This window comes from Candoia aspera, chromosome 4 (assembly GCF_035149785.1).
Source record: "Candoia aspera isolate rCanAsp1 chromosome 4, rCanAsp1.hap2, whole genome shotgun sequence".
In the NCBI taxonomy this organism is placed as follows: Eukaryota; Metazoa; Chordata; class Lepidosauria; order Squamata; family Boidae; genus Candoia; species Candoia aspera.
Genome location: NC_086156.1, coordinates 28142524 through 28169484, shown reverse-complemented (window position 1 = coordinate 28169484; position 26961 = coordinate 28142524). Strand labels below are relative to the sequence as shown.

The 26961-nt window shown below is 39.1% G+C and overlaps 1 long non-coding RNA gene across 1 annotated transcript in view; it reads left to right on the top strand.

The window, feature by feature from the left end:
- Positions 1–1502: 1502 nt before the first annotated feature.
- LOC134496182 (uncharacterized) overlaps positions 1503–26961 on the top strand; it is a 90363-nt gene continuing 64904 nt past the window's right edge. The window contains exon 1 of the long non-coding RNA XR_010067870.1: positions 1503–1979. This is a non-coding gene — a long non-coding RNA (uncharacterized LOC134496182). The remainder of the gene's footprint in view (positions 1980–26961) is intronic.

Here is a 26961-nt window from a genome sequence, read left to right as displayed (position 1 = left end):
CACTGATGCTCAAGCTTCTTATAAACTCCACGCTGACAAGCACCGGGCCAGGCAGCCTGCTTTTCGGATTGGGGACCTGGTCTATCTTTCTATCAAATTCATCAAGTCTCCTCAACCGTCCAAGAAGCTTGCTCCTAAGTTCATTGGTTCCTTTCCTGTCACTGAACTTATTAATCCTGTCACTGTTCGTTTGGATCTACCCCATAATGTGAAGCGTTTGCACCCTGTTTTTCATTGCAGTTTGCTAAAGCCTGCCCATGACTCCTCTCGTTGGCATCCGCGACCTCCCCCCCCTGCGCCTGTCATGATTGATGGACAGCAGCACTTTGAGGTCAAGGAGGTTCTCGACTCTCACAAGCTTCATGGCACTCTGCAATACTTAGTTCGTTGGAAGCACTTTCCCCATCCTGAGTGGGTCTCTGCTTGGGACGTGGTCGCTCCTGATTTAGTTAACCGTTATCATGTTGCCTACCCTTCCAAGCCTTCTGCTTAATTTTTTTTGGGGGGGCGGTATGTCATGTTCATCGTTTCAATGTGTTTGTACATTGTAACGGTTTGCATGCCAGAGTGTTGACGCGCATTCCTGGCTGGGAGGGTGCTGCTGATAAACCTTGTACTGAAAGCTGTATCTCTCTGTGCCAAGCAGGAATGTGTTTGGGTTATCTTTTTAATGTCAAGGTCTTTTTGCCCGTTGATCAGCAGAGCTCGTTAGGAGCACCTGGGAATGTGGGGTTGTGATGATTGAAGGGGGTGGGGGGTGGGACGTGGTTTGTAACGGGGCTATTTAGTTTGAGTTTAGGCACGCTTTTCTCATTCTCAGCTTTCTTTCTGTTTGCACTCTATTCTAAATAAAATCAGAACTTAAACTTTGATTTTGAGTCTGAGCATTTTATTTGGGTACAGGCATTCATTACACTTAGCTCTTACCATTGGCCATGCTGATGGGTGTGTTCTAATTCAGCAAAATTCTGAAGGCTATGTATAAGTCCCCCCCCCCCCATATTTTTTAAAAAATCTTACTCCTCTAAGTCATTGCCAAGAATAGAATAGTAGTGTTGTTTTGGTATCTTTTGTTCTTTTGGGTACTATCTGTACATCTACAAATTATGTTAAGAGAGATAACAGAAACACCCATGCATACTTTTCTAAAGATGAAAGCAATGTATGATTAATAATTGTCAATTCAACAGTCAAATCACCTGAAAGACCTAAAGGAAGTCTTGCAATATAAATTAAAACAGCATAATCACTGTCAAAATGCTAATAGAACCTAATATGCTGATATTGGCATGCTTGTTTTGTGAATCTAAAAGACTGCTGTCAGATGGAAAACCTAGGAAATATGCTCCTAACCTTTAAATTCATAGCTGCTAGACTATTGCTAACACAATAATAAAGTATGTCTTTCCATTGTAACAGAGAGCTTTATGTGCTTTGCTCTATGATCCAGGAAATGTCACTGAAGTGATAGCAGAGAAGGACTTTCAGCCAGAAAGGACAAACTTGTCAGCATGCATGAAGAGTTAGATTGTAAATCAGAGGTGTGTAGAATGATTCAAACGTAAGCCATTTTGAGTGGTTTGTTCTTGAAATGAAACACCTGTGTACTGAAAGCAGGTTTCGAGAACAGAACAATACATGGTGTTTAGTTGCCCTTCTTGAGTGGGGCTACTTACAAGTGTCCCCTACTGTTCCTGGTGACTTGATTATTCTTATATCTTGCAATTAGAACTATTGCTATTGGCTAAGGCCAAGTGGGTTGATTTGGTGTGGTCATGAAATACTGAGGAGCAGGAAAAGCAGACCCATTCTGGATCTGATTCAACTGTTTGTGGGAGATTAAGAGAGAATGAGGAATGAGTCCATTGGGTTGGGTGGCTAATAAATTTAAATAGATAAATATGTGAGCAACCTATGACTAAACTTCTGTTGCAAAAGCTGTTGAATATAAACTTAACTGTCTGCAAAGAAAATTCTGGGTTGTTTGCAGAATTTTTTTGGTGTGTATGCAATTATGTAGAACCTTGTGTGGCGCAGAGTGGTAGGCGGCAGTATTGCAACCAAAAACTCTCCCCACGACCTGAGTTTGATCCCAGCGGAAGCAGGATTCTTGGGCTGCCGGCTCAAGTCGACTCAGCCTTCCATCCTTCCGAGGTCAGTAAAATGAGTACCCAGCTTGCTGGGGAAGGTGACAACTGGGGAAGGCAAAGGAAAACCACCCCGCTATGGACTGCCAAGAAAATGTCACGAAAGTGGCACTCCCCCAAAGGGTCAGATGTGACTCAGTGCTTGCACAGGGGACCTTTCACCTTATGCACTTATGTATGCTTTTGTGTCTTGTTCATATTTTGCTCAGCATTGCTGAATTGAAAATACTGTGTTGGTTTGGTTGCTAGAAGTATGTAAGAGAGAATACTGGTTTGTGCTCTGTTGATACAAGATACTTGTATATAGCTGGCAGAGTCTGATAAAATAGAAGAAGTTGGAATGGGTGGTGTTGGTTTTTGGGTTGTGGTGGTATTAATGAATGCCACTTCTGCAGCTGAAGAGCACCAGCTGTTTTTTTTTAGGCAGAGTAGCCATCCTTGTAGATCTTGTTTCCTTGATCTTGCCCAGCTGTATGTGTCCTGAGTTTTTCTGGACAAAATGCCATCATTCTTGAAGATTTTGATAGAACATTCTGAATGGCTCATTTTGTTCTGAGTTCAAAACAAAATATGTTTCTATTTTGTGTACATCTGTAGTGATTAGTACTTTGAATAGTATTCAGAGAGCTTTTCCTATAAAGTCATAAGTTTAAATTGACCATCTTAAGAATGATTAATTGTAAAGTTGGTTTTTAGGATTTTCTAGCCAGCTGCTGGACAATCTAGCTGCATTATGCTTAAAGCACAAATCGCCAGTAGGGTGTTAATTAAAGAGAACAAATTACCTACCTTTAAAAAACAAAAAAAGCAATAACTTTGCTGATTTAAGGATGAGACAACACAGCCTTTTCCAAGTGATCACATCTGAAGCAATGTCATAAATAACATGCTTATAGTGGCCTCTATATTTATAGAACAGCGCAAAAGGGTGGGCAGAAAATACTGTTAAACATATCGAATGATAGAAAGTTAACACAAACCTGTGTCTGATATCAAAGGGAAATTATGTTAATTCCGCTTTTGTGAACTAAAATCTGAAATGTAATTTTTTCCTAATTCTACAGTAAAAAAAAAAAGAGGTCCCTGAGTCATTTTCTGACTCTTTGGGGGATGCCACTTTTGCAACATTTTCTTGGCAGACTATATAGTGGGGTGGTTTGCCATTGCCTTCCCCAGTCATAATTACCTTTTCCCCATACTGAATATTCTACAATACTGAAATTCTACAGTATTTCATCTTAAGAATATAAGTTGGAAAAATGGCAGTATAATAACCTATAAAATTGGGTAATTATACTTCTTTTGAAACTGGATTGACTTGTCCTATTTCTCAGAAGTCAAAAGTGAGCATTTCTCAAGATGAGCAGCTTAAAGACTAATAAAAAAAAGTGTATATTATGTTTCCTTTAAAAGACTAACATGGCAATCTCTCTGAAAGCAAGCATAAATCTAAGATAACCTTGGCAGAGTAAAAAACAAGGAAGGGGAAAATTCAGAGAAAATTTCACAATTGGGACACTGCCATTTTCTATTATGCATACTACCAAAAATATTTAGATATGTAGATGGAGAACTGAGTGTTGGTATTTGGTTGTTTGCAAGGAGCAAGCCACTAAGTTACTATGGTAACAAATCACTTTGGCAGGGTAAACAGGTCAAACTTAAGTGTCCTTAGGTTTGGGTGTGAAAAGAATGACCATATAAGCAAAAGCTGCTAATTGCCTAGAAGGGAACTTGCCTGGACTTATTTAGTTTCCTTTTTGCTGCCTCTCCCTCCAGTCCTACTCAGAGCACGTGTGCGTGTGTATGAGCTTGTAAAATATGAGCTTGTAAAGCTTTTATGCCTATCCAGGATTTCTGGATATGGAACCTGCTTATGTTTTATGCTTTCTGTAAATACATTTATTTTTATAGAAATTCCTGGTGTGTGTTTTTTCTGATCTCTCGGGCCAAACGCTTTCCAGCACTCTGCCACACTGAGTTCACTAAATATGAGTTTTCCGAGGAGAAATTTAACAGGTTAGGATGAAACCCCACTCCTCATCCCCCCCCCCCCCCCAATTTGTTCAATTTTTTAAAAGGGAAACTTTCAAAAAAGGGCAGATCCCACTTCCCTCAAATCATAGGCCAATGAGAGCAGAACAAGTAATAATCATCTAGTATATACCTGAAATACAACTAGGCGTTGTCCTTGCATTTTGCTGAAGTATTTTAATCAATACCTTTTTGAGCAATTATCATATATTGTTATTTCAACATAAGAAAAATGGAAAAAAAATAATGAAAGCTTGTGACAATCTTATCAGACACCCAATTTTCCATTACTAAAACTTTGCTCTGCCTAAATATGAAGGTTGATATCAAAATGGATCTGGTTGTTCTTATAAAATTGCTTCAATGCAACCTTTAATGTTTTCTAAAACATTTATTTAAAGGTAGAAGTTTGGTAAAGTTTGGTGCTTAGGTAAAGCCTGCACAGCTTTGCACAACAATCCAAATAAAATGTTTAGGATATATGGATTCTCACCAGACTGTGCAAAATCTTTCAGCTTTGAGGTCTGTCTGGGGTTGTAAAAGTGGATTGGGAAGAAAAACCACTGGACTCTACATTGGCTAAATCAGTGGCTTGATCTTGCATTTTCAAAATCAAATATCTTTCTTACAGTCTTTGACCAGCCTTTACAGCAGAAAAAGAGATATAGTTTAGTACAACAATTTATTATCAGGAAAAGAAAGAAAATAATAAGAGAATAAAACGACATATCTAATTAAAAGCTTGTGCAATTGTGTTACTTGATGAAGATATTTGGCCACCTGGTATATGAGTGTAGAGTTAGCATCCCTTAAAAAGTACTAAACATAAAATTTATCAGTATGACCCTGAGATATGGAGATGACTGGGGAGATCAGAGCACATCTTGGGGCATCATAAAAAGGACACCATATGAGGACATGAGCAACGGTTTCTACCTCCCTGGATCCACAAGGGCAAATTCTCTGTAAATAAGGAGTCCCAAGAAATCTTCCCAGTGCTGAAGGGTGGGCATCAAAGCAGGCTCTGGAAAAGGCCCATCTGTATTTGCTTAGGGTTAGATTGTATAGATACCCTGAAGTAGAGGGCTTGCAGCTATCTAACATTTGGCAATAGAATTCAGGAGCACTGGTGATATAATTTTGGTGATTAATGTCCCTAATTCTTTCTTTTATTATTGATTTGGCCTTCTCCAGGATTAATACCAATCTCATTGGCACCATACCTGTATAGAGGAACTTTGCAGTCTGGCCTCTCTCCTGAATATTTAGGCCAATATTCAGGAGAGAGGCCACAACTGCAAAGTTCTTCTATACAGGTATGGTGCCAATGAGATTGGTAACTGTCAGACAACAGTAGAGACATCAGGCATGTAGGGTCAGACATGATTCTGAGTCCTGAGATTAGAATCCTGCTCCAGGTCTGAGCCTTAATGCTTGGCAGGTTAGCTTCAAGCCTCAAGAATGCATTAGGGGTGCATTTTGGGGTACCAAAGTCCTAAGGAAATTAAATTGAATGGCTTCATAAGCCCTTACGTTTGTATATGGGCCAAATTGTATCCCAAGTTGTATCCCATCTTTTGAGGGAGATGGGTGGTGATGAAATTTGATAAATAAATAAAATAAATATAATAGCTGGGCAACCATTTTCACCATAAACAGTTTGATTGCTGCTGGAATGTAATTTACCCCCTGTTGCCTATAAAATTTAGTTATTGCTTGTATGCTCTTTTGGGCAGTAGAAGTGGCATAATTTACCTGGACTGTTGAGGCCTGAAATACTATGCCCAAATATTTAAAATGTTTGACCTGCTCTAATTCATGGGAATCAATTGTCCACTTGTGTCTTTGTCTTTTATTGGAAAAATCTAAACCTTTAGATTTATCATAATTGATTATTAATTGTTCCTCATCACAGTAGGATGCCAGGGTTCTTAGTGCCCACTTCATGCCTACAGAAGACAAGGAGAGAAGAACTGCATCATCAGTGTAGAGTAGAATTGGGAGATGTCTATAGCTAATTTAGGCACATGGATATCAACTCTCTGAAGGGTTTTAATCAGAGAGTTTATATACAATATGTTAAAAAGCAATGGTGCTAAAATACATCCTTGTTTCACCCCTTTGACAGTCTCAATACTGTCAGAAAGGTTCCCTCCCCAGTTACATCTTGCTCTAAGGCCAGTTTTAACATATAGTTTATGAATTAGGAGCAAGAGTCTTTTGCCAATAGAAGATCTGCTCAAAATGTCCCAGAATCTAACCCTTGAGATATTATCAAAAGCCGCCTTGAAATCAATAAAGGCTGCATATAGAATCAAGTCAGAACGCTTTGTATATTGTCTGCCAGACATTGAAGAAGCATTAGGCAGTGGTCTATAGTGGATCATCCTGCTTGAAACCCTGCTTGCTCAGGTTTGATTGTTTCCTCATCTATTACCCAGGTTTGGGGTTTGGTGAATAGGTACCTGGCATATAGTTTGTTAATGATGTTCAATAAACTAATCAGCCTATAATTAGCTGGGTCATTCCTATTACCCTTTTGATATAAGGAAACAATTATGGCTTCCCCACAGTCCTCTGGAATCTTAGCTGTATGGTTAATGTATAAAAAGAAAGAGGCCAATACAGGGGCCCACCAATTTGAATTGGATTTAATTAGCTCAGGGGGGATATGGTCACTCCTGGGGGCTTTACCACACTACAGCTGGTTTATGAGATTTTTCACTTCCTTGCATGTGACTGGAGGCTTAATCTTGCATTTTTGAAAGGACTTTGCAATAGAGATAGGGAAGAACTTTGGAAAACAAATCTGTGCAGTTCTCATATTTATCAGCCAAGCCCACTCAAAGATGGACAATGTATGGTCCTCCAGTGCTGTTGAAGCCTTCCACCCCTAACCAGTATAGCCAATGGAAAGGGATGATGGGTCTTGCAGCAGTCCAAACATCTTAGAGGACTAGATAGTGTTCATCCCATTTTAATTAATATGGGCAATGCATGGATTATGTTGTTTGGGATTATTTATTTATTTATTTATTTATTTATTTATTTATTTATTTCTGGAATGATATGGAAAGGTTAGTATGCTTACATCAAAGTTATGGAGTTCCATAACTCCAAATGCACTGCTGACAAAAGGTGATAATTGAAAATTGGCATGAAAAAGGTACATAAAGAACTTCTTGTACAATAATTCCAGTAGAACTGAATTTGCCTCAAAGTTGGATGTCATCCTGAAGCATAGTTATTCTCTTGAATATTTTTTTACTTTTTTATGATTTAAAAAAAACCTTTATTTTTGATATCTATTTCTGAACCATGTTTGATTATAGAATAGTGAAGAGCTAATTAAAATAATGCACAGCAAAAAGACAATTATGGAAAAGATCATAGAATTCTTCTAGATGAAATGCATTTTATTTTTCATATTGTTTTGTTTTATGCTTCTCCTCACACCATTATACTGAAACTTAACATTTTACCATAAGTGGTCTTTGATGAGAAACAAAGAGATGCTTGATTTCAAAATATCTTTGATTTTAAAATAACTATGAAAGTTGGCACTTATTTTTCCATGCTTTGATATTATTTAATGCTTGTGAATTGAAATGGCAGATTTTTGTTTTTCATTGATAAGATACTTGTTTAAAAATTATTTTTAGTTCTAATCTTCATATTTGAAAGCTTTAGTAAATTCCTGTCAAATATTAGCATCACTAAAAATCTTAGTGATTGAAAAAGTCTATTTCTTCGCTTTGTACTAGGATGGCATAAGTACAACTGTTGAAGAATAACTATTCATGAACTTGGTTTCTGTTAGGGAAGTTTAAAGTCATCGATCTAATGGCCTTCAGCCTGTTCAGCTCAGCTTCTCATGAAACTCTAGCAGATCAAAAAGCAGGGACACCTGTGGAAGCCACAGAACACTGGAGAAATGCTTAGAGATCTTGCAGCAATAAAACACATTGGATAATGCTATAAATCTTATATAGCACTTTAAAACAAAGCAGAAAAATGGAAGCCTCTTCTGAATGGGGGAAAAAGTGGGAGGACAGGTTCTCTAGGAAAATGTTGCCATAACCCTGGATGGAATCCCCCAGTTTAGCAGAATATACACACATAACTAAAACTGTTAAGAATATCAGTAGACAGATGTTTAAGATCCAAGGGGGCAAGAAATGTTTGTCAAGTAAGGTACATGTTCTAATAGAAGGTCTGAGTTTCTGAAGTTTCTATTTTCATAGCAGGGAAAAGGGAAGAAGGATAGAAGCACTACTCTGCCTGTAGAAATCAGGAGGAAGGAAAGAGCCCAAGTGTTTTCAACCTTTTCACCAGGAATGCAGGAGAAGCAGAAGAACAAAGGACTCTCCAGTTTACCACCTCTACTCCTAACATTCCAAGAGAACAATAGGATAAAAGGTGTAAAGAAGCAAAGCTGCTTTGTCTCTAATGGATTCTGATGTAGCTCATTCTAATTCACCTGTTCTGAAGGTAAGTAGAATGGAGTAAGATCCCAACATATCTCATCCTAGGTTTCAAAGAATAAAGAATACAATTATGATCTGCAGTCTTGACAGTTTAGGAAATCTGCTGTAGATTGCAAATGGCTTCTCATGCTTGTACAGCACCAAGAGAGAGAGATGGTTGGGGCTTCATAAATAAATAAGTCTTAGTAATTGAAATCAGTTGTGGATATTGTACCCAGGCTCCTGATTTTCTGAGTCGACAGTATTTTAAATCTTTGTCCAAATGAACAAATTAAGAGAATAGCAAATAAGTAAATAAAATAAAATCCCTCCAGTTTGATTTTCTTTCATTTTCTGTGTTGGGGAGGAGAGGAACATTTTCCCACATTGAGCAAAGAGATGAAGTGTTTTCTGAGGCATGTCTTTGTGCATTTCTAGACAGGAAATGCAAATGAAGGCTCAGTGCACATAAAATAATTAGATAGAAATGTGATTCATTTACTTTTTGTACTATTAGGATGCAGTGTGAATTAGGTCATGAAGAAAGGAAGAATGAATCTGCCAACAGTTTTAAATTACTTTTTGGAACAAACGGCAAAGAAAATTGAGATGAAGTTTGCATAGTCTGAATGGACCAATTTAGGTCCAAGGTAAATGTTACAATAGCAGACCTAAAGTCAGGTTGCTGCCAAATTCATGTAAAGCTAGTGATGGAGTAGGGGGGAAGGAGGGGGGGGGAGGGAGAATTTAAAGAGTACAATAGACAGAGTTTGAACCTTTCCTATCCATTGTTTGTAATGTGATTTATAATGAAGGTGAAATGGCTTCAGCTCAGCTGTTTCCCCCCCCCCCCCCAAGAAGGGGCTTCTATGGCATTGTGATTATGGTTCCTTATGGGCTAAAGCAGAATTGGGTGACCTGTGAGCCCTCCAAATATTGTTGGATCTCAACTCCCATCATCCTGTTTGCTACTGGCTAGAGCATGTGAAAAATTGGAGGGAGACCCTTTGCCATTCTCAGGGTTAATGAGTAAACATGGAATTCACTAAAGAAGGTTGCCGGCTTTTCATTCAGATTTCTTCTCTAAGCTATACTGGGGCAGGTAGCCTCCTTGGCATTCTGAGAACATGTGGGAGTTCTCAAAAATAAGTGTTGTGGGGTTGAGGAAGGTTTTGCTTTTTCATAAAACAGCTGCTATGCTGACAAAATGTCCATTCACCAATAGGCAAACTGGTGTTCTCATTGCCACAGATAAGGACAATTTGGTTTCTCTTCAAGGTCAAGACTCTCAAGAGACAGTGACATCCCACCCAGCTCTTGGGAAAGAGCTTGAGGTGACCACTTTTCCCAAAAGCACACCACTGAAGTTGATAAATTGCTAGAATCTGTGCCTCGCCCACGTTCATGATATCAGAGGCAACACTGAAGTTGCTACAGTTAACATCAAGAACTGGCAGGATTAAAACTTTTCCAGCAGTAATTAGTTTTGTGGAATATCGATTCTGCACCAATGAAAGGAAGCCAACAGGTAAAGAGACATTTATTCAGCAATGATTGGCACTGGGATGATTATATTACTCACAAACATACATAATACATTGTGTTCATTTGTCATTGGTTTAATGTTTGCTTTTGCCTTATAAGCTTTACCTTTTTTGCGCAAACAAAAGCACTTTGGTCCCTATAAAGTCTTTTAGAATGTGGACTGGTCATTTCCCTATCCCATACTATCATGACATAATTACTTTGGCTTCCTTGCATGTGACCTGTCCATTTAGAGATAATGGAGAAGGCCTTTTATCTCTCCCTACTAATTAGGCAATACCATCAGGAGATGTCCTGCTTTACAGATTTATGTTTGCCCTTCAACCTCCCTCTGTGTTCATTGCAACTAAGATAATTCTGAGTATCTCATGAATTTGTTTCATGTATCTCAAACAGCAGAGCAGAACCCTTAAACTGACTTGTGACCACCTCTTCTTGATTATTCTTTGGACTAGTCTGCTGCCCCAGAACTCTGAAAATGAATCAGCTTCAAAATATGGACTTCTGCTGTCAGAAGATGGCTATTCATCTTGCACTTCCCTTGGCTTTCTCTCAGCACTAGTCTTGCTATGCCAAACCACTAAAGTGAATCACAGCTGGAACAGCCAGAAAAGAGAATGGATGAGTATTCCCTTCTATTCCCTCTAATCACCCAGGCTGACTTTTGTATTTTTTTTTCCAGACAGGTGGGCACATTTTCAAACAAGCTGCTAGATTTATTATGGAAGAACAATTATGAGGTCTGTGTGAGGCTCAGAGGCATTTTTGCAAAACAAACAAAAATGCTAGAAGTTGGTATGTCGCTTTGTGGCATGCCAGCCTCACTCCCCACCCAAACTGGAACAATAAAAAATATAATCAGTTTAGGCAGAAAGCCTCTTAAAAACCAAAGAATGAGTCCAGGAGCACCATGTTGTTACCATTGGAGAAAAAAAATAAATGAGGAAAAACAAGTGACAGAAATTCAAGGAAATAATCTAAATGGCAAATTTAACATTTTCCTCCAGCCTACTAATACTTGCTTCCTTGCTTTTTAAATTTCTTACATCTTTATAATTTATTTATGTTTCCATTCTAGCTCTAGGGTGCTTTAAGGCAACTATCAGATCCATAGACACAAAATAATGTAAAATAGCTAAAAACTGAATTAAAAAGACTTAAACTGCTGTCAAACCCCAGGTAGCTGGCAAATGTAAGAAGCAAGAATCACACAGATTTCAGAAAGACATATTTAATACTAGTCAGGATAAAAACATAATCTTGAAAACCGTGGAAGTAAGTTCACAGGCAAACTTTCAGCAAGCCAATTAAGGTAGGGATGTTTCCTATCAAACCCCTTCCCCTTCTGGGGGCTGCACTATCTCTTTTTGCAGCCACTGAACATTCCTTCCAGCTGGTTCCCATAGACCAGCATTTCTCAAACTTGGCAACTTTAAGAAGTGGGGACTTCAACTCCCAGAATTCCAGAGCTGAAGTCCACACATCTTAAAGTTACCAAGTTTGAGAAGCACTGCCATAGACTCTTATACTAGCAGCTAAAATAAGGATCCTAAGGATTTGAGAGAAAGAGTATGGGTTAAGCCTAGTTCCTGTGGGGAGGACTGCTTAACATGGGAGGGATGTAGGACAAGGCCTTTTCTCATCTGCATGACAAATAGAGTCTCCAAAATCAGTGTCATCTTTAAGAGAGCCTCTCTTGTCACTTTTTGTCCAGAAAGTCATTCCCTTAGAAGTCTGACTCTAATATTTTACTTTATGCAACTTTCCACTGGGTGTGAAGCTACCGTGACTTTCAGCATGTCCTCCTTCACTTTTTAGCTGATCCTATTCTTTGTTTATAGAAGTTTAAGAGCCTATCTGCAGTTACCAGCTTGACTGTAAGCTGGTTTAAGAAAATCCTGTCTGGACTAAGACACTTCAGCAACATTTTGTAAAATATTGAGTCCAGACAACAGGCTATCATGTCTTACCATTGGACAGTTGCCCTACAGTTGTGTCCTCTCACCTTTCTGTTCCAGGAAAGCAATGGCCAATTGCTTTCTTTTCAGTGGCCAGATTTTACTGGACATATATTATATTATACACAAAATATATACGTATGTACACAAAGTTATTATACACAAAATATATACGTATGTACACAAAGTTAAATTACATTGGTATATGCAAAGTTAAACATCAGCAGGCACATATATGGAGGAACAGCAACTATGTTTAAAACAAAAATCCATTTCTTGCATTTTCAAAGGAAGGTCCTTCTCTTCCGCTCTTTTACATTGGGTAACTGGACAGTCAGGTGACTGCAGAAACAATGAAATGGTGCTTTTGAGGTGGCATTATTAAAAGGCAGCAAAATACCTTCTTGAAAGCACACTTTGATTCATTTATAATTTTGATTTCTATGGCTCCCTCTTCAGCAAAGGATCGTTACCTCGTCGTGGTGCTGGAGCTTGAGCACCTCAATGATGCCATGAGTTAAACCGTGAAGGGCCACCCAAGACGGGAAGGTCATGACAGAGAGGTCAGACTAAATGCGATCCCTGGGGAAGGTAATGGCAACCCACCCCAGTATTCTTGCCCTGAAAACTAAATGGATCAGTATAACCAGAGATATGTCGGTATACCATTGGAAGATGAGACCCCCAGGTCGGAAGATGGTCAAAATGCTACTGGGCAGGAACAGAGGATGAGTTCAACTAGCCCCAGACGTGATGACGCAGCTAGCTCAAAGCCGAAAGGACGGCTAGCAGCCGACAGTGCTGTTGGTGAACGGCGAATCCGATGTTCTAAGAATCAACACACCATTGGAACCTGGAATGTAAGATCTATGAGCCAGGGCAAATTGGATGTGGTTATTGGTGAGATGTCAAGATTAAAGATAGACATTCTGGGCGTCAGTGAACTGAAATGGACTGGAATGGGCCACTTCACATCAAATGACCACCAGATCTACTACTGTGGACAAGAGGACCACAGAAGAAATGGAGTAGCCTTCATAATTAATTGTAAAGTGGCTAAAGCAGTGCTTGGATACAACCCAAAAAACGACAGAATGATCTCAATTCGAATTCAGGGCAAGCCATCTAACATCACAGTGATCCAAATATACGCCCCAACCACAAATGCTGAAGAAGCTGAAGTAGAGCAGTTCTATGAGGATCTGCAGCACCTACTGGACAACACGCCTAAAAGAGATGTTATTTTCATCACAGGAGACTGGAATGCTAAGGTGGGCAGTCAAATGACACCTCGAATTACAGGTAAGTATGGCCTGGGAGAACAAAATGAAGCAGGACATAGGCTGATAGAATTTTGCCAAGACAATTCACTCTGCATAACAAACACTCTCTTCCAACAACCTAAGAGACGGCTTTATACATGGACTTCACCAGATGGACAACACCGAAATCAGATTGATTACATCCTTTGCAGCCAAAGGTGGCAGACATCTGTACAGTCGGTAAAAACAAGGCCTGGAGCTGACTATAGTTCAGATCACGAACTTCTTCTTGCACAATTTAGGATCAGACTAAAGAGATTAGGGAAGACCCACAGATCAGCTAGATATGAGCTCACTAATATTCCTAAGGAATATGCAGTGGAGGTGAAGAGTAGATTTAAGGGACTGGACTTAGTAGATAGGGTCCCGGAAGAACTATGGACAGAAGTTGGCAACATTGTTCAGGAGGCGGCAACAAAATACATCCCAAAGAAAGAGAAAACCAAGAAGGCAAAATGGCTGTCTGCTGAGACACTAGAAGTAGCCCAAGAAAGAAGAAAAGCAAAAGGCAACAGTGATAGGGGGAGATATGCCCAATTAAATGCAAAATTCCAGAGGTTAGCCAGAAGAGATAAGGAATTATTTTTAAACAAGCAATGCGCGGAAGTGGAAGAAGACAATAGAATAGGAAGGACAGAGACCTCTTCCAGAAAATTAGAAACATTGGAGGTAAATTCCAGGCAAAAATGGGTATGATCAAAAACAAAGATGGCAAGGACCTAACAGAAGAAGAAGACATCAAGAAAAGGTGGCAAGAATATACAGAAGACCTGTATAGGAAGGATAACAATATCGGGGATAGCTTTGACGGTGTGGTCAGTGAGCTAGAGCCAGACATCCTGAAGAGTGAGGTTGAGTGGGCCTTAAGAAGCATTGCTAATAAGGCAGCAGGAGATGACGGCATCCCAGCTGAACTGTTCAAAATCTTGCAAGATGATGCTGTCAAGGTAATGCATGCTATATGCCAGCAAATTTGGAAAACACAAGAATGGCCATCAGACTGGAAAAAATCAACTTATATCCCCATACCAAAAAAGGGAAACACTAAAGAATGTTCAAACTATCGAACAGTGGCACTCATTTCACATGCCAGTAAGGTAATGCTCAAGATCCTGCAAGGTAGACTTCAGCAATTCATGGAGCGAGAATTGCCAGATGCACAAGCTGGATTTAGAAAAGGCAGAGGAACTAGAGACCAAATTGCCAATATCCGCTGGATAATGGAAAAAGCCAGGGAGTTTCAGAAAAACATCTATTTCTGTTTTATTGACTATTCTAAAGCCTTTGACTGTGTGGACCATAACAAATTGTGGCAAGTTCTTAGTGGTATGGGGATACCAAGTCATCTTGTATGCCTCCTGAAGAATCTGTATAACGACCAAGTAGCAACAGTAAGATCAGACCACGGAACAACGGACTGGTTTACGATTGGGAAAGGAGTACGGTAGGGCTGTATACTCTCACCCTACCTATTCAACTTGTATGCAGAACACATCATGCGACAAGCTGGCCTTGAGGAATCCAAGGCTGGAGTTAAAATCTCTGGAAGAAACATTAACAATCTCAGATATGCAGATGATACCACTTTGATGGCTGAAAGTGAAGAGGAACTGAGGAGCCTTATGATGAAGGTGAAAGAAGAAAGTGCAAAAGCTGGCTTGCAGCTAAACCTCAAAAAAACCAAGATTATGGCAATCAGCTTGATTGATAACTGGCAAATAGAGGGAGAAAATGTAGAAGCAGTGAAAGACTTTGTATTCCTAGGTGCAAAGATTACTGCAGATGCTGACTGCAGTCAGGAAATCAGAAGACATTTAATCCTTGGAAGAAGAGCAATGACAAATCTCGATAAAATAGTTAAGAGCAGAGACATCACACTGACAACAAAGGCCCGCATAGTTAAAGCAATGGTGTTCCCCGTAGTAATGTATGGCTGCGAGAGCTGGACCACAAGGAAGGCTGAGCGAAGGAAGATCGATGCTTTTGAACTGTGGTGTTGGAGGAAAATTCTGAGAGTGCCTTGGACTGCAAGAAGATCAAACCAGTCCATCCTCCAGGAAATAAAGCCAGACTGCTCACTTGAGGGAATGATATTAAAGGCAAAACTGAAATACTTTGGCCACATAATGAGAAGACAGGACACCCTGGAGAAAATGCTGATGCTAGGGAGAGTGGAAGGCAAAAGGAAGAGGGGCCGACCAAGGGCAAGATGGATGGATGATATTCTAGAGGTGACGGACTTGTCCCTGGGGAAGCTGGGGGTGTTGACGACCAACAGGAAGCTCTGGCGTGGGCTGGTCCATGAAGTCACGAAGAGTTGGAAGCGACTAAACGAATAAACAACAACATGGCTCCCTACTCAGAAACATTTTGGGAAGGCTCACAAGGGTTAAAAATAACAAATATAAGCAATTCAAAACCATAATTCAAATTGTCCTTACCCAGTGCCTGTGGTAAGAGGCAGGTCTTCAAAGTTCTCCTGTAGGCAAGAAAACTTAGAGCTATGAAGACCATGGTGCAGGAATGAAGTGTCAGAGAACACGCCTTTTGGATCCCACAAGATGACATTGTTTAATCGATGGGACCTGTAATATGCCAAGCCTTTTGGATCTTATTGGATGGACAGAGACAATAGGATAGAGGCAAGTATGCAGGCCCTATGCCATGTAGGGCTTCATAGATGATGATCAGCAATTTGAAATATATCCAGAAGCCTACTGGTAACCAGTACAGCCTTGTGTAGCAGAGGTATTACATGGGTGTACTAAGGCACATTCATAACTATTTGTGCTGCTGCATTCTGGACCAGCTGAAGCCTCTGAATAGTCTTCAAGAGGAGCTCTGTGGAGAATGCATTTCTTGAACAGACCTTTTAAAAATCAGGTAAGGGGGTGCCCCTTCCTCTGCCAAGTAGCCAAAGAATTGCTGGAATTAACCTGTAAGAAAGCTCCAGGCAAAATAGGCATGCTCAGGGTGATATAAGGAGAAAACCGTACTTTAAAACCACAGCAAGAAAACATACTTTAGGACTTGTTTGCAATAGGACAGAGGTGAATGAAGAGTGATTGTCATCTATTCCTGGCCTATACTGGCAATAGGACAACCAGGCAGTGTGGATAAACCTGTAGCCTGAGTTACAGTATGTCCTCTGAAGTGTTCTAGTTAGATAGCAATGATAAGTAAGCAAGTACAAATATGGATCTTTTTTTTTTTTTTTGCTACAAATCGTAATTAAAACATTTCCCCAAACAAGATTGCTAACCTGTAGCTTGAAGAACTCAAATGAGTGAGAGGGCAAATTGAATATTTCCCCCCATTTTTCTGGGTGGAGATGTGCGTTGTGATAACTGCTCACACTACCTTCTTTTGGGAAGGGCAGGGGATTTTATTATTCTCACACTTATGTTTTTGGCCTTTGGCTGAAATCTTTCTATCTCTACACATTATAGTTGTCAGCAGGAGTCTTAGAGCTTTATCTCAAACTGTTTTCTGATTTTCTGGCAAGTAAGAGTCCCATAGCTCTTCTTTGTGTGAAGAAAACATTACCATTATTGTCTTTGTTATTTATTATTGATTTCCTGCTAAAAATAAGGCAGTATAGATACCTTCAGGCACTGTGGTACTCATTCCAGGCTGACATACTTCAAGTAATGGCTCATGCAAATAATGTTTACTTTCTTGGAGACTGGAACCTTTTATACAATAGTGAGAATATGCAATTTTCTAGCATATTGTAAAGAATATGCAATTTTCTACCAGACAAAAAGTTCATATAGGACTTTTGGATAATGTGTTTGATGTTATTATGATCAAAGCAGAGACTATATTTTGTGCAAACTATCATTTTTCTGATTTTCTGTATATGTGAACAACCATAATTATTCATGATAGATAGCTGCAATCCCGTTTTTCTTGATTTATTCATCTTTGGCATGTTCAGCATCTTCAACAATTAATATTATTGGGATGTTAATTCTATATCATTTGAATTGCTTTTAAATATTCCAGTAAGGCATATAATGAGCTTAGCATTGATTCATATTATATCATATTATATGACAAAATCCTTTCCCCAATGTGCACTTATTTTAACATAATCTCACAACAGATAGCTATAATTGGACCTGGAAACCTGGTACCTCCAACAATTATTTTTAACATTTGCATACATTTCCCATATTTTAAATCTTGCATCAATAACACTGTACACCAATTTCAAAAAATATCTTAAATTGGCAACGTCAAGAACATGAATATGATATTTCCATCATCTTTGTACCCATTGTTACTGAAGAACGTAACTTGGCTACCATTTTAATATACTTGCAATACCTTAGTTCTGAAAACTTCTGTATGGCCAGGCAAAGTATGCTGTTTAACCACTTGGACATAAAGGTCAATTGGATAGATACACAAGGACTACTTTTGTGGTATATAATAAGTGGTATTTCCATCCTATGCATTTCTGGAATTTCTGGAATATATGGAGGCTTTCTTATTAATTATTGCATAATCTGATCAAACCATCTAAGACATATGCAGGGCTCTAAAATGTAAAAGCTCCGTCAGAGTGCTGCTACCAGTAAACGATTTGGTTATGTTCATATGACCAACTGAATCACAAACCATCCACAACAATTAGCCAGATGTACTGTCTGAACCCAGCCCATGTGATTGGTTTATGATTCACCAATTGGGCTGAATCACAAGTTGGCATGTCAATAGAACACAGACATTAACAGCAGATTTTAATAATCTACATTCAAACTTTGCACCAGGTTCTTCTGTTTTACACCCATGTTCTCCATTCATAGCAACCATAATGCTTTTTGTTCTTGGACTTCAATCCCCTTGCATGTCATACCTCACTTTTTTTCTCTCTCTAAACTCTTGTTCCCTCTACTTAAGCAGTTCCTCTCCCTGTGCAAGGTTTCAGCCTGCTTCTGACTCCAAAAACTAAACTTATTCAGAGTCAGAAGGTGAAACCGAAACTTATCAGCAAGGACTTGAAAAATCTAATCCAGGAAGTGACTCAGCGGGGCGGGAGAAATTGCAGGAGAGAATTGGACAAACTCTGGAGGGAGATTTGAAGCCTCCAATCAGTGCTTGAGAGAGGAGAGCAGAGAAGCACATGAAGGAAAAAGAAGCATGATTGGCTGGTAAGGGAAAACGGCATGGAAAAGATAATTTTAAAAGGCAGGCACACCAAGCTGCCAGAGACAACCACTCCTTTGAGCTCACAGCACCTGCAGGAGAATCCTTACCAGTGTCATAAGCTTTGCCTGTAGCCAGTGTGGAACCCGCACCAGCGCCTTCTGCCTTTGCGGAACCTCTGTCTGCACAGGTTGCTCCAGTAGAGCCTCTCTCTTCCATCCCTGCTGAGCACAGTCTCATGTCCAGCTCCAAGCCTCATGTCCAGCTCCAAGCCTCATTGTTTCACTCCAGTCTAGCCCAACCTTGCCTCCAGTTCGCAGCCTTGCCTGAATGGTCCAGTCCAGTCCAGCCTTGCCTCTAGATCACAGCCTAGCCTGAATGCTCAAGTCCAGTCCAGTCTTGCTTCCAGAACCAAGCTCTGCCTAGATACTTCAGCCAAGCATTGTCTAGCCTTTGTGTGCCAGCCAGATCTAGCCTGTGTGCCAAGGCTCCTACCTGAGTGTCCTGTCCCTCTTTTGTTACGCACCACAGCTCCTTCCAGTCTTGCAACTTTGAACCAAGGATTGTCCAAGTTCTGCCTTGCTGCCTTGTTTCCATCTGACTCTGCAGTGTTGCCAGGGTGTCCTTTGCCACCTGGGTGGACTTGATTGAATTACATGCTCTAATCTATTGCAAGAACTTTTATGATTGTAAATAGTTTTTTCAATAAAGGATTTTATTAGTAGCTCTGCCTGGCCATCTCATAGTCTGAACAGGACACCCTGCTCCCATTTCTCCATTGGAATAACAAAAAAGTTGTGGGACTAATTTTAATGCTACCAGTTGAAAACAAATTGTCCTAACAGTCAGAAATCACGCTGAGATGAGGAGTAGGTCTCTAGTGTTTATTACTGCTATATAAGACAGAAAATCCTAACAAACTGAAGAAGCATGGGAAAAACCCAGACAGATAAACCCCAAAAGTTAAGGCGGGTCTGATCTGTGTCTCTTTGAATGGCTGCTTAACTCCTCAGTACTATGCATGCGTTTTCCCCCCTGGATAGGGGCCCCCTCCTGCTCGCCATCAAACAAATAGTATATATCTCATTGACCTAATCGAGGTGGTAGAGATCAATCTAAGTCTTCAGATTCAGAAGCTGCAGAGCTTGACCATATCTGCCTTAGTGAGCACCACAGGAAGTAGCTGAAAACAGCGCACTTGGGAGCTACAGGTACAAGCTGAGTCAGCTGATCCAGAGCCTGAGCTAGGCAAAGGTCTTGAGTCCAGCAACATGTGACAAATTTCAAAGAGAAGAACAAAGGAGGTCAAGGCCCAACCTGAGAGAAAAAAGCATGATTCTGCCAATTAGTCAAGCCGATATATGAAAGACGGCTTAGGGTGACTCGTTCTTTGGGGCAAATAGTGTTTAAATGTTCTACCTGTGACTCTGTCTGCGTGCTTTTGTTGGATTATCTTTAATGTTACATAGGAAACAGTCTATCCTTGGATCTTCCTGAATTTGAGATTTTTCCTTCCAGATTGTTTTGCTAAAGTAAGCTTCATGTATGTTTTCTACATAGAAAGCTTTGGATCTGCAGCATGCTTTGTTTGATCTTGGGGGAAGATTTAAAATGATATTAATATCTTGAATTTGTTATCAGGAGCTGGCTGTGTGTGTAACTTGCAGCACAGAACCCAAAGGGATGCGAATTTTGTTGTTATTGTTGAGAACTTTATTCCTTCTGTGATCTTCATTCTTTCTAACTTTCACAGGTTACATACTGTTGGGGTTAAAGCTAAAGGAAGCAGCAGGTGACTTCTGACTTCTCCTTTTTTTTCTCTTTCTCCCTGTTTCTCCCTGCTTAGTGGATTAACAGCACAGAAGTAGATTGGTCTTGGCAGGTCTGCAAACTAACTACTTGCAGAAAAAAAAATCTCAGTTTTTCTTGTCTTATTGCTATTTTCATACCTTAGACTACCCAATTTTAGGTTGACTGCTTTCCCACACAGCTTTAGTCCTTCTGTTAGACAGCTGACTGTAATAAATATATTGACCCTTATTTGTCCTGCTAACATACACATTATATTCATGTAGACATAGATATTACAACAACACACCATGAGTAAAGTTTATGCATTAGATTTGCTGGTGGCCAGAAGGAGAGTCATGATGAAGATGAACTCTGGTGCTCAGGAGCCCTAGACAGCATGGCCAATGATACTGAATGCTAGCAGTTACAATCCAACAATTTAGACCACTTGGACCAAACAGAGCCATGTGTTCCTCAGCCCTGCTCTAAAACTGATTGCTCTTAACAACAAAGCAGTATCTCTGTATGGACAGTATATGAAAAAATAATGTTTAGGATATTTGGAATTCTCTGTCTCTTGTGCTCTATCTTTTGAAACAAAAGCAACTGTGTAAAAAAAGCAAAAAGAAGATGATAAATTTCTTTTTAATATCTGCTGTAGCACCTTTTCTGGAGAGATATAAAGAGCCTCATGATAAAACTGGGACATTTTTGCATAGTCTCCAAAGCTTACTTAAAAAGAGAGGGGATGACACCCTTATCAAGAAAGGTTATGTGCTACTGATGGCCCTTGCTTTCCCTCCCTTCAGAACAACTTCTGAATGAGATAAGACAAAGATCCTAATACTGTACTCCCATTTTACCCTACAGCAAGTTGACTGCTGAGATGAGAAACTATAAATCTGCTTAAAACCTGCAACTTTTATTTTTTGCCATAGCTACAGTTCTTTGTAGTAAGGAGCGGCTAGAACATTTTCTTTCATTGAAAATCTTGTACACATTTTAGAAATATATTAGAATATGGGAATTTGCTCATAATGTTAAAGGAGTGTATTATATTTATTGCTTAGAATAAAGTCTCAGAGTACTTCATGTATTATATGCGCATTTATGAAGGTTAGAATAAAACCTGTATGAGGACTGGAATCTCTGATGGGTTCATATATTTCACTATGCCTAGTTTGTTTAACCATGGTTTACTGATTAAGCCAGGGTTCCCCAACCAGGGTTCCATGGAACTTTTGGCCTATATTTGAGCCTGACTGTGCAGAGGCTCCTTGAGGCTTGAAAAATATTTCAAGGGTTCCTCCAGGGTCAAAAAGTTGAGAAAGGCTGGATTAAGCTATAAGTAACTGCGTATTCCACACATATTAAGTCCTAAGCCATTATTTACAAACTAGAATGGCTGAATTCATATAACTCAGTAAATCAATTCTTTTTCATTTTTCCTACTGAAGTATGGCCTTGACAAATGGGATTTCATGGTCACTATGCCATCCAGTTCTGAAATCCCAAAACTGTAGCTTTCTTCCCTGTGACCTTAGGACTGTGAATCAGTAGATGCATGGGTTTGGCTGCACAAATGGTAGAGTGGGGATGAGAAAGTTAAAAACCAGTGAGGAATGATAAATGGGTAGGATTGAGAGATGAAAGATGATAAAAGGCTTGGAAATAGAAAGGAGATCTGAAGATCAGAGTTGGAATTGAAGGAACTGTGAAGGTTGGAACATTGGAGAGTACAAGTCTAGCAGCTTCTGCCTGAGATGAAGAGGCAGTTGCTGTGCTAATTGGCTGGTTAGGATGGAAGCCAACTGGTAGCACAGTTCCTGTAGGAAACAGCTGTGCAGCATCTGGAAGATTTCCAATGCCATTAGTGATGGAGAAGAAATCATACAGTGCAACAACTGAGAATCCCCAACATTTTAATGTTAGAAGGTTAAAGCCAAGGAGAGTTAGGTTAGGCACGTATACCACACCAAGCCATAATCTGACTTGTCTGGCTTCAGCTTAGTAAGAGGTATAAATCCACTCAATTGTGTTTCAGTCAACAAACCATGATTAAATAAACAACAGTATGAAGCCAGCCTTTTTTTTTTTTGTATTCAAATAAAATGCCTTTTGAAACTTGAACTCTGCTCAGTTGGGATTCCTTTCTTTGTTCAGAGAGGCTTTTGCATAGCTTCAAGGGGACCACCAATTAAATAAATGTCTGTAGATAACAAATTAGCTTGCACTTCTCATAGCATACACTAAGTCATCTGCTTGGCTCATACAGGATGCTACTAAAGAAATGGCAGTGCAGGTCATTGCTAAGTATGTATTTCTTTTGGATATGGTTGCCTATCTCTTTCTAAAATAATTGAAAAATATCCAACTTCTAAAGTTTAGAATAGCTAGCTTTCTGCTTACAAAGCACTGCATTATGGTATGGCATCTATGCATATTACTCTTGGTTGGCAGTTTGCTATACAAACAAGTCACGATTAATATAAATGAGCTTAGATTGATTCTGATACATTAAGAGTTGAAGAACAATGGCTGTTGCAAGCAAGAGGGGTGATTAGTATTGTTGCTCCAGCATGATGAATTATACTGCATCACACATTAATACAATGGATTGTCCTTCAAAATATGAAGAACTTCGGCAAAGTTGTATGATGTCAGATGGACTTTTGTTTGATCTAATAGGAATAGAGTTTGAAAAACTGTATAAATCTTCTGAAAATTCTTCAAATGGGCATTGTTAACTATTTCATTGCAGATCATTCAAGAGTGGAGGGGGCTATACACCAGCCACCTCAGCATTCTGGCAATAGACTGGAGTTATTTCACAAAGGAGGACAATCGTTCTGTGCATCCAGTCTTATTACTTCATATATTCACCTAGTCAACAAATCACAAAGAAACAATGATATGTGAATTTAGTCATCATCTATTCATCATATTCCATTCCTCTGAAATATTATGAGGGAATACTATTATTTAATATTTATTATAGTATTTAAAGAACAGTAGATGTTATTAAGTTGTAAAGCTTCCTTTGTGATTAAGCACTTTCGCAGAATGGAACAGTCCTTACTAGCTTTTATGTGGCAAATCAAAACTTTTCAATTTCAAAGAGTTTATAATTGTATCAGGTATTGTAATAGGATGCTTGCTTTTCAGTCACTGTGCTCTTACTTTGATGTGGTTCATAGATTTAACTTTTTAAAATACTTGTCCTATGTCATTTGATGTTTCATTCTCTCTCCCTACTCTTTCCATTAAAAACTGCTCAAAGAGGTTGACCATAAGGTTGTGTAAGAACTAAATGGCCTCCAAGTGGCAAATTTTATTAAAATCAAATACAAATCAATTCAAATTGCAAGGCTGAGGTGGTTAAAGAAGCAGAGGAAAGATATAATATTGCACAAGAGATGAGTGAACACTCTTTGTTTATTATTTATGACTGAAATACCAAATCTCTTAGTCTAAAGTATCTTGTAAGGTTGTTTCAGAGGAAAAAGTACCTCAGAAATTGGGATACATTTGTACAATTGGAATTGCTTCATGTACGATCCAATATAACAAGAAAACAACATGCAAAACACCTTGAGCCAATGCCATCAAAACTCATGAAATAAACAATTAATTTTCTCTGGCTTTGCAAATAGTCTATGAAAACAGAATTTCTGGCCCAATAGAAAATTACAATAGTGACAATTGTGGCTCCACTGCAGACTGGGCAAGCTATGTAGTGAGTTCAACACTTTTTCTTATACTATTTCAGGATTGTGAAAATAGACCAGAGTTATTATTCTGGACATCGTTCTCATCATTATGGCTGAGAGCCAGTTTGGTTTAGGTACCATTAGTGGTTAAGGTACCAGGCTAGAAACCAGGAGACTGTGAATTCTAGTCCTGCCTTAGACATGAAAGCCGGCTGGGTGACCTTGGGCAAGTCACTCTTTCTCAGCCCAACTCACCTTACAGGGTTGTTGTGGGGAAAATAGGAGGAGGAAGGAGTACTTAGGTATGTTCCCCACCTTGAGTTATTTATAGAAATAATAAAGGTGGGATAAAACATCTAAATATTTTTATTTATTTATTTATTTTTCCAATTTTGCCATTGCCCATCCCCCCCAGAAGAGGGATATATATCCCATTATACTATGGAAATACACACACACACACACACACACACACGCAGTGTGTGTGTGTATTCCATAGTAAAAGCTCAAGGAATGTAACCAGTGTAATGATAAACAATACTGAAAATATTTATTCTGAATTAAATGGAAGCAACAGTACCTAAAGTTGAAATGTATAAGGGAAAGCAGAAATAAAACATATTTTTCCTTAGGTAGTAATGTTAACATGTTTAAATATTGCACACATGATTTGCCCGGGATCAGGATGTTAGAGGCTTCAGTCAGTTATGAAAATAAACTGCTGAGAAGAATGCATTGAAGCTTTACAACTGAAGTAATTTCTCTTCAGATAGTTTGTCCACTGTAAAATTGTACAAGAACCATGGTAGTCTATGGTAGCCCCAAATCAGAAACTATCTGATAGTACTTTTTAAAATTAACAAATTTGATTATAAGGCAGATGTTTTTGTGAGCTTCAGCTCACTTCATCCCCCATGAAGGTCTGTCTATGTGATTGCTGAGAATCAACATTGACTTGATGGCTCATAATCAATCAAGCTCACTTCATCATATGTATGGAGTAGTTTAACTAATATAGGAGTTAAATACATTGGGATGAGGTGGGGAGAGGGAAGAGAAGGTGGTTACTCAGATGAAGGTTCCACAGTAGACAGATTACAGGTACCTTATCAATTAATAATTGCAGTGTGTTAAAAACCCATTGTTTTTCCATCCTCCAAATTCTCTATAGGACTAACAGGTCAGAGTTATGCAAAATAATTAATGGATGTAAATTGACATCAGAACAAAACAAAGACAAAGAAATAGCAGAGCATTTTAACCTCCCAGGATATTCCATTACTGATCTCAGAGTAGCAGTTTTGAAACAAAGGAACTACACCTGCACAATTGAACGTGAGACAGCTAAGCTTGCATGCATCAATCAGTTTCAGGCTATCTCAGATGGTCTGAACAAATCCAATGGGTTTTTAAGATTATAATTGTCAATTGATAAGACACCTGTAATCTGTCCCCACTGCTACTTTCACCTGAGTGACCACCCTCTCTCCTTTCCACACTTCCCCCCTGCTCATTCCAATGTATTTCAGTCCTATATCAATTAAACCACCTTATGAATCTTATGTGGTGAGCTGTAGCTCGCAATAGCTTATGCCTTACAATAAAATCGGTTGGTCTTAAAAGATGCTACCAGATTCTTTCTGATTTTCCACTGTACAATGCAGTTATTCTGGGTATGTCTCATGGTCCAATTAATTCTTTTAAAAAATAAAAAAATAAATGCAGCCTAAGCAGTAGAAATGTGGATTAGTTCAAAGAATATTTTGCTTGGCATGAGGAAGTCAGATTTCTTAGGATTCTGCAGGGTTGAAAGTCCCTAATTTGGAGTCCTCAATATGTGTTGGGCTACTGTGATGCATTCTACATGAGCTAGATTTGGGACAATTGAGAAATACAGCTGGTGCAGAAAATACGGCAGAAAACGACACCAGCCCTGAAGTAGCTGCACTGGCTACCAGTAGACTTTCAGGCCCAATTCAAAGTTGTGGTTATTACCTTTAGAGTTCTTTTTTTCTTCTTCCTTCTTTCCTTTTCTCACCCTTATTTACTGAATGATTGATTTCTGCAGTTGATATGCCACTCAATTTCAAAAAGGCTCTGAGCAGCAAATATATAGAACAGGAACAGTAATAACTGGATGGCCCGTGGGCTGTACAACATTTAGTTTTCAAGTATTTGTTAGGATGTGATTTTTGTGCTTATGTCAGGAAGGTATGTTGTCTACACTGTACAGCTTTTCTGTAGGCCTGCTGTTCATGTGTATTAATAATATCCATTTAAGAAACAAAGATTTTCCCACTCTTCTATAGATAATTTGTAGGCTTTGTTCATTTAGCAAAGCTCATCATATTAATGAAAACACAAGAACCATGCTTGATCAGATAAAAGACCTGTTTTGTCAAGCATTCTGTTTCCACTATGGCCAACTAGAAGACTATGTGAAAAACAAAAATGGGACATGAGTTGAGTTGAGTGCACATTCCTGCATAGCAGTTAGTAGTAGAGTTAATATTTAACCCCCATGATTAGCAGTCACCAATATCTTATCCTTCCTGAATTTCTTTAATCTTCTTTTCCTGAAGCTGTCCAAATTGGTTACCATCAGAAACCCCATACCATGCAAAAAATAATGTGAAAATAAGGCTTTCCTTTTATTTCTTCCAAATCTCCCTCTAGTCAACCTTACCAGATAATCCTGAGTTCTATCATTGTAGCATCCACTCTCTTTTCACTGTATATAATACCACTTTCAAGATCATAATTTAAAAATATGGTTATGTGGCTTAATCTGTTGTAGAGTGTGTGTATGTACGTGTGCCTTTGACTTGGCTACA